This window comes from Tupaia chinensis, unplaced genomic scaffold (assembly GCF_000334495.1).
Source record: "Tupaia chinensis unplaced genomic scaffold, TupChi_1.0 Scaffold146187_1, whole genome shotgun sequence".
NCBI lineage: Eukaryota > Metazoa > Chordata > Mammalia > Scandentia > Tupaiidae > Tupaia > Tupaia belangeri.
Genome location: NW_006206042.1, coordinates 424627 through 432101, shown reverse-complemented (window position 1 = coordinate 432101; position 7475 = coordinate 424627).

Below are 7475 nucleotides of genomic sequence, written 5' to 3'. Positions count from 1 at the left end.
TCGAGGGAGCTCACCAGTGACTCATCTCCACGCCCTCCACCCCCCCACCCCCCCCAATGTCAGGGCCCAGACCAGGAACAGGAAGCCCCATAGATTTTTCTTTTTTCTTATCTGAGAGCATTAGAGAACTGAGAGCAATTTTTTTTTTTTTCTGAATGTACAGTGGTACATTTTTGTAGGGAGGTTCAGTGCTTCTATCAGATACTCAGAGGTGTCAGTACTTAGAAAGGATGAACCCTGATACAGCACACCTGCTTTTGATTCCCAGGTAGGAATCACCGTGAGTAACTGAGGGTCTAAGACACAGTAGGTGCACATGCAAACCTGGGCAGGTCTCGTTCACAGCAGAGAACTTTGTAAATCAGACACAGAGACTTAGTACTCTGTCTCCCATCCTCAGCCCTCACCCCCAGCTCTTCTTCCCTTACAATGATCTCACCATCTGAACCTTTATATCCACCTATCCACTCACTATTAGTATTAAAACAAGATTACTTGGTCTGAAAGAATGACTTCCCACCCTCGTGGTCTAGGAAATTTCAGGCCCATTCCTCTTAAATGTAAATGAATTATTTGCCCACCAGGGGAGTTTGGGACCCATAAAGTAAGCCACCATTCCAGATTCAACATATTTGTAATATTGCATCATCGGGAAAGTCGTAATGTGTGTTTGCATAGAAAAATATGCCATGGTCGGGACCAGCAGTTAGCATAATGGCTATGTTGCTGTATTCCCATGTAGTCGACCGTGGTTCGAGTCCTGGACCTGGTTGCTTAAACTCATGCCAGGCACGTGTGCATGCATGCCCAAGATCCGAAGAGGAGAATGGAGGAGAAGAGATTGCGGTGTGGCCATCCCCCCTTGGGGGTGATTTCTCGCTTTCTCTCTCTCTCTTTCTCTCTCTCTGTTTTTCTGGTGAGCACACGTGTCCTATAGCAAAAATCTCTCCCCCCCCCAAAAAAGTGTCATGGCTCTTTCAATGACCTAATAATTTCAGAATTATAGGCATTTCTGGTTCTCAACATGAAAATGATCATAAAATGACTGCTCTTCTTAGGACCAGCAGATGCCATAATGGCTGTGTTGCTGGACTCCCATGTAGTCGACCGTGGTTCGAGTCCTGGACCTGGTTGCTTAAACTCATGCCAGGCACGTGTGCATGCATGCCCAAGATCCGAAGAGGAGAATGGAGGAGAAGGTATTGTGGTGTGGCCATCCTCCCCGGGGAGTGATTTCTCGCTTTCTATCTCTCTGTCTCTGTCTTTCTGGTGAGCACACACACCCTATAGCAAAAACCTCTCAAAACAACAACAACAACAACAACAAAATGGCTTCTCTTCTCAATCTGAGAAGGCCCAGATGAAAGTAGTCATGCTCCCTGAAGGATTAGGGCACGGAAACTAAATCAACTTGGTATCAGAAATTGTGTGGCACCCCATATGCATGATCACATTAGAACCCTGTGAGGTAGACAGAGTGGGGATTATTACCTCCACTTTGTTGAAGCTCAGGGTTAGACTGGCCCAAGGTCATGTTATAGCTCCTGTAAACTCCATCTTCATTTCTCCCCCCATCATGGGCTGCAGTAAACCTTCAGATTAGAAGAGAAGATGTGGCAGGTGTCTATGGGCAAAGTTGAAGCAGAGGTAACTAAGCAAACTATGGGAAGAGGGCTCAGGAGAAGTCAGTGTCAAATGAAAGGACAGGGTATGAGAAGGAAGTGAAGTAAACTGTAGTTGGATTTTGTTCAAACCCTGAAATCTCCGAGAAACCATTTACTAATCCCTTAGAAGGATCTCCTCAGGAAGTGGCAGTAGGAAGAGGGGGCAGCTGGAGTTATCAAGAGCAGACAGGAGAGTGAGTTTGTTTCCCAAAGGGTCTGAAGCAGTGTAGACACAACCACCTTGTGGAATGTCACACTGGAAAGATGAGAGGGTGCTGGAAGGCTAAGAGTAGGTCTGTGGCTAGAGCAATTGTTCTAAGGCTTCTCTGTTCTCCCCCTCCTCCTCTCTTGTGTGTTCACCCCAAGGTCTTCAAGCCTTTCCTGTGGCTTTATGCCCAAAGATCCTCATGCCCTAGAAGTAATCCTTTAACTCTCTAAAGCTACTCCCTAGCACTTGACTAGTTTGAGAATTTGGGCTACAAATGGAAGGCAATGGCCTACCATGATGTGAAGTTGTCTCTCCTCTGAAAGAAGGTCCCATGATCATGGGGCAACAAGATAAGGTGTGAACGAGGATACTGATGTGGTGGTGTCATTTTTTTTTCTTCCGTGAGTGAGATAGACAGAGATAGAAAGATGTGCCATGGTCCACTCCCAGCCTCAGCTAGCTTAGATCATGGGTACATGTTTGCCTAGCATGTATAGAGAGGACCTGGGAATGAACCTAGAACCGTCTCATGTGGGGCCAGCTGTATTATTGTTATCTTCTATATATTCCACAAACACATACTGGTATACACTATGCACTATAGATATAGCCTAGAAGGGACTTCAAAAAGTTCATGGAAAAATAGAATTAAAGTGTTTATTCTGGTGAAAACATTTTTTTGAAATCCATATATAGCTTTTGAAGAGGTGTTTTTTTTTTTTTTTTTTTTTTTTTTTTTTTTTTTTTTTGCTATAGGGCGAGTGTGCTCGCCAGACAGACAGAGAGAGACATAGAGACAGAAAGCAAGAAATCACCCCCCGGGGGGATGGCCACACTGCAATCCCTTCTCCTCCATTCTTCTCTCAGGATCTTGGGCACGTCCGCACACGTGCCTGGCGTGAGTTTTAAGCCACCGGGTCCGGGATGTGAACCACGGTCGACTACATGGGAGTCCAGCGACATAGCCATTACGCTAACTGCTGGTTCCCTATAGTTTTTTTAAATAATACATATTTTCCACAGACTTTGTGAAGACTCCTCATATAAGCTCACAAGGATTCCAAGATAATAAGGTTGTCTCCTGCCAGTCAGAGCTCAGGACTAGCTAGATTCAAACCACTTTTACTTTTCTCTTCTTTCTTTTTCTTTTTCAAAATTTTCAGTAGGGCATGTTCACTAGCTAGAGAGAGGGAGGACATAGAGAGAGAGGGAAAATAGGAAATCACTTGGAAAAAGGAATGGCCACACCACAATCCCTTTCCCTCCATTCTCCTCTCGTGCACTTTGCATGTTCTTTCAAGCCACCGGATCTGGGACTCAAACCATGTAGTCAGCCGTGTGGAATCCAGTCCCCTTAACCACCATACCACTTGCTGGCCCCACTTTCTCTTCTTTTGTTTCTATGCTTTGTGCTTGTCTCCTCTGCCTGAAATACCTGTCTCCTATTCCCCCCAATTTGGCGATTGACCCCCTGTCAAAAATAGTTCAAGTTTGGGCTTGGTGGCGCCCGCCCTATGGCAAAAAGTAGCTCAAGTTTCATTCCCTCTAAGGATTCTTGTAGAATCACCCCCCTTGATTAGGCTCCTTGTTTCTGGCTCCTTTTGCAGTCTTATCAATTAAAGGAGGCTGCAGCTTTGAAGGGGAAGAGTACAAACTACTCAACAGGGTGAAGATATTATTAAAATATTTCTAATTTAAAAGAATACATGCCTATTGTAGAAAATTTGCCAAAAAAGGAGAAAAACATTAGAAAGTTAAAAGTAAAAATTATCCAAAAGCTTTTTCCCATTGAAAAGGTACAGTTCACTTTCCAGTACACAGTATTTCCTTCCAGTGTCTTTTTCTATGAGTATGAACATACAGTTAGATCCTGGAAATTCTGTGGCACATATACTTTACCTGTGACACTTATGAGTGTTGTCCCATAATATTAAGTTTTCTTTGAAAATAAGACTTTTGAGACAAACCTGGTAGTACAGTCGATAACATACTCAACTGCCGGGTTGGAAACTATGTAGTCGACTCAGCTTAAGACCCCTGGGTCAGCCTGAAAACGTGCTGGATCCACACGTACGCCCAAGAACCTGAAGAACTGGAGGGCTGGGGAAAGGAGTTTAGATTATGATGAAATCCTGTTGAGAATGTCTGACTGTCTCTCTCCTCTCTCTCTTTCTCTTTCTCTCTTCCTCTCTTCTCTTCTATCTCTCCCTTTCCCCTGGTAAGTATATGTGCCCTATGGCAAATGAAAAAGAAAAATGGAGTTAAGGCATGAGTTTAGGTGCAATCGTGTTATGAATCTTGTTTTCATAGCACACATTTTCATGAACTTTTGAACACTCCCTCACACTTGCTACTACAAATAACTGCATTTACTTAAGGCATCCTTTATTACTGGACAGAGGCTAATGGTGCTGATTTTCAGAGGAGAAGGCAGAGAGAGCAAGGCCTGGGGGAGGCCGAGGGGTGGGAGGTGGAAGCATTTGAGAACTGTTTTGGAAGGGAAAGGCAGGCTCAGTGATTGGAGGACAGAGGCTGAGAAAGGAAGGACTAATCTGTGGACTTCAAGCTCTGCCCTGAGGAGCTGAGCTGGGTTCTGTGGCAGCAGCCCAGGGGGGACCTGTGAATGTCCAGATACTGCATGTCAAGCTGGGCTGCCAGCAGGTTGTCTTGACTTATATCAAAGGATGGTCTATCTGATTACAGGCTCTGCCGTATTCTCCATCTGATTTAAGAAGTGAATAAAGTGAATAATACAAGCACGGTGTGTGTGTGTGTGTGTGAGCAGCAAGGTATGTATGTCACCTTCAGAAAACCATATCACTGCTTTAAGTCTTTCTTTACCCAACAAAGAAATAGTTTTTTTGTTTGTTTGTTTGCAGATTGTGTGACACGTAAACAGAATCTCATGCTTAGACATGACTAGTAAATGGCTATGCAATGTGACTGGTGAGCAAAACGGAGACATGGCTAGATCTTTCATCTATTTTGAGCTGCTTTTTGCTAATGGTGAGAGATAGGGGTCTAGTTTCATTTTCCTGCAGGTGGATACCCAGTTTTCTCAGCACCATTTGCTAAAGAGATTTTCTTTTCTCCACTGACTTGTCTTATGCCAAAATCAGTTGACTGCATGTTTCGGGGTTTATTTCTGGGTCTTTACTCTGTTCCACTGGTCTGCATGCCTGTTTCATGCCAGTACCATGCTGTATGTTTCCACTTGGTATATACTGAATGTCTGCACTCTATGGCAGAACCTGAAATTTTGGAAGACATAAAAGCATGGAAAACAATATGGAGATCAGAGAGAGTATAGAAGGAGAGTGGGAGAGGGAGTCAAGGGGGAAAAAAGAAGAAGCAAAACATTCGATGGACATAAAACCCAGAAACTGTCTGTTGATGACAATGTGTACAGTAATTTCTCTGTCTGGACTAGCATACAGTGTATTCATGTTGGGAAAAGTCACTGTGTATGTTATAAAGATATACAGTGAATGTTAAAAAAAATCAATAAAAGTAAAATTAGAGGAACGGAACAGAAACTTAGGCAGAGGAAACCTCCTCCTTCCCCCAGCGACAGCAGGCACCAGGGCACGGTGAGCACCCGGAGGGCAGGGCTGGCTGTTTCAGCCCCTGAACAGATGCAGAAACAAGTCTGGGAGAGGTGACAGGTAGAGAGGCTCAGGACCACCCCCTCCCCACCAGCCTGTGGGTAATTCATCTGCTCTACCCCAAAGCTCTGGTTGTGGAAGTCCCTGCAGGCTAGGCATGCCCAGAGGTGGGGCTTCAGAGATCCTAGAAGATGAGGTACAGGTCAAGAAACCATTGCACAGATGAAAATAGAGCTCCTCTCAGTATCTGATCTGGTGGGTACTCTCCCTCCTGCCTGTCAGCAACAAAGTGATAACAATGACTGAAATTACTCTTTTCTGAGCGTCTACTAAGTCAGGTGCTTTCCAGGACCTCTGCCTATATTATTATTATTATTATTATTATTATTATTATTAACATTTTGAGAGAGGTTTTTGCTATAGGGCATGTGTGCTCACCAGAGAGACAGAGAGAGGGAAAGTGAGAAATCACCCCCTCACCCCCCACCCCCCCAGGGAGAATGGTCATGCTGTGATTTCTTCTCCATTCTCCTCTTGGGATTTTGGGCACTCACGCAACACACCTGGTGTGAGTTTAAAGCTGCTAGGTCTGGGATTTAAACTATGGTCGGCCACGTGAGTAGACCAGTGACGTAACCATTACACCGTCTGCTGATCCCAACCTGCATTATTTTATTAATCCTCCAATATCTCCATGAGGATACCTGTAAACATTTTACAGAAGAGTAAACTGAGGTTCAGAGAAGTCAAGAGGGTTGCCCAAGGACACTTGACTAATTAGAATCAGAGTCTAAATGCAAGCCCACATATGTGTGATGCTAAAAGCCAGCAAACTCCCTTGCACACCACCTCTGGGGTTACCAGGGTCCCAGCATCAAGGAGTCTGCAGTGCACCTCCAGGAAATGGAAAACACACGGGAAACAATACGACAGAGTTGAGCAAGGCTGCAAGTAGAAACTCAGAGATGGTGGAGCCCTGACTGGTCAAAAATTGTTCAAGGAAGAGCTTGGTATTGAACAGAGGAAAGGAAAAGACAGATAGCTTTGTAGGTTATTCGAGGCCTTGAATCCTATAATGAGCACAGCTTTGGAAATGACTGGAGAGTGAGAGGAAGGCAGTCATTCTCATAAATCTTCCCCCAAATAAGAGCAAGGATAGGAATGAGGTATATTTTCCAGGAGGTAGATTGCTAGGAATAGGCAGTCAGGATACAGAAAAGACATCTGCCCATTTTGGGCTCTAGATTCTAGAGGGGAAGAGTAAGAGAAACTAGAGGTCCAGGCTATAGCCGGCTGACCTCCCACTGATTCCAGTAGGGGGCAGCACAACACTGCAGGTGCCTGAGTCGGCTCCAGCTTGGAGGACATTCCCAGGGAGACAATAAAAGAACTGGTGGCTCAGGACAATATTCTGAGGGAAAGCTGGATATTTAAGAGGTGAACAGAGGACCAGACAAGTGGTACCATGCAGTGGTAAAATGCAGTGTTCTACAGGGCTGATCCACATGGGAAAGTTCCATGTTCCTGTTCAGAGATCTCCCTGAATACACCAGGTTATGGGTATTCCCATGATTCAGGGCTGGCTAAGACTGGGGATGGATCATGACATTAAGACCCTCTTTGGGGAGGTGCTGTCTCTGTCTGTGTCTCTCTTATTAATGGAAGAAATAAATAAATAATAATAAAAAAAGGCCCAGCCTCAGTGATAGACGTAGTAATGTACTAAATTGCAGTGCTGGGGGCCACATGCAGACCATGGGTTTGGATTCCAAGTTGACCTGAAAATGCGGGGTGCATGTGTGCCCAAGATCCTGATAAGGCGGAGGATCATGAGTAAAGAATTGCATCATAATAGGGCCCTATGAGGGCACTTGTCTTTCTCTCTCTCTCTCTCTCATTAATAAAATAAGGAAACTAAAATGGAGAGATTAAGAGAGAAACAGAAAAAAAAAAAAAAAAAAAAAAACAAAATCATAAAGAGGAAAAGGGGGGGAAAAC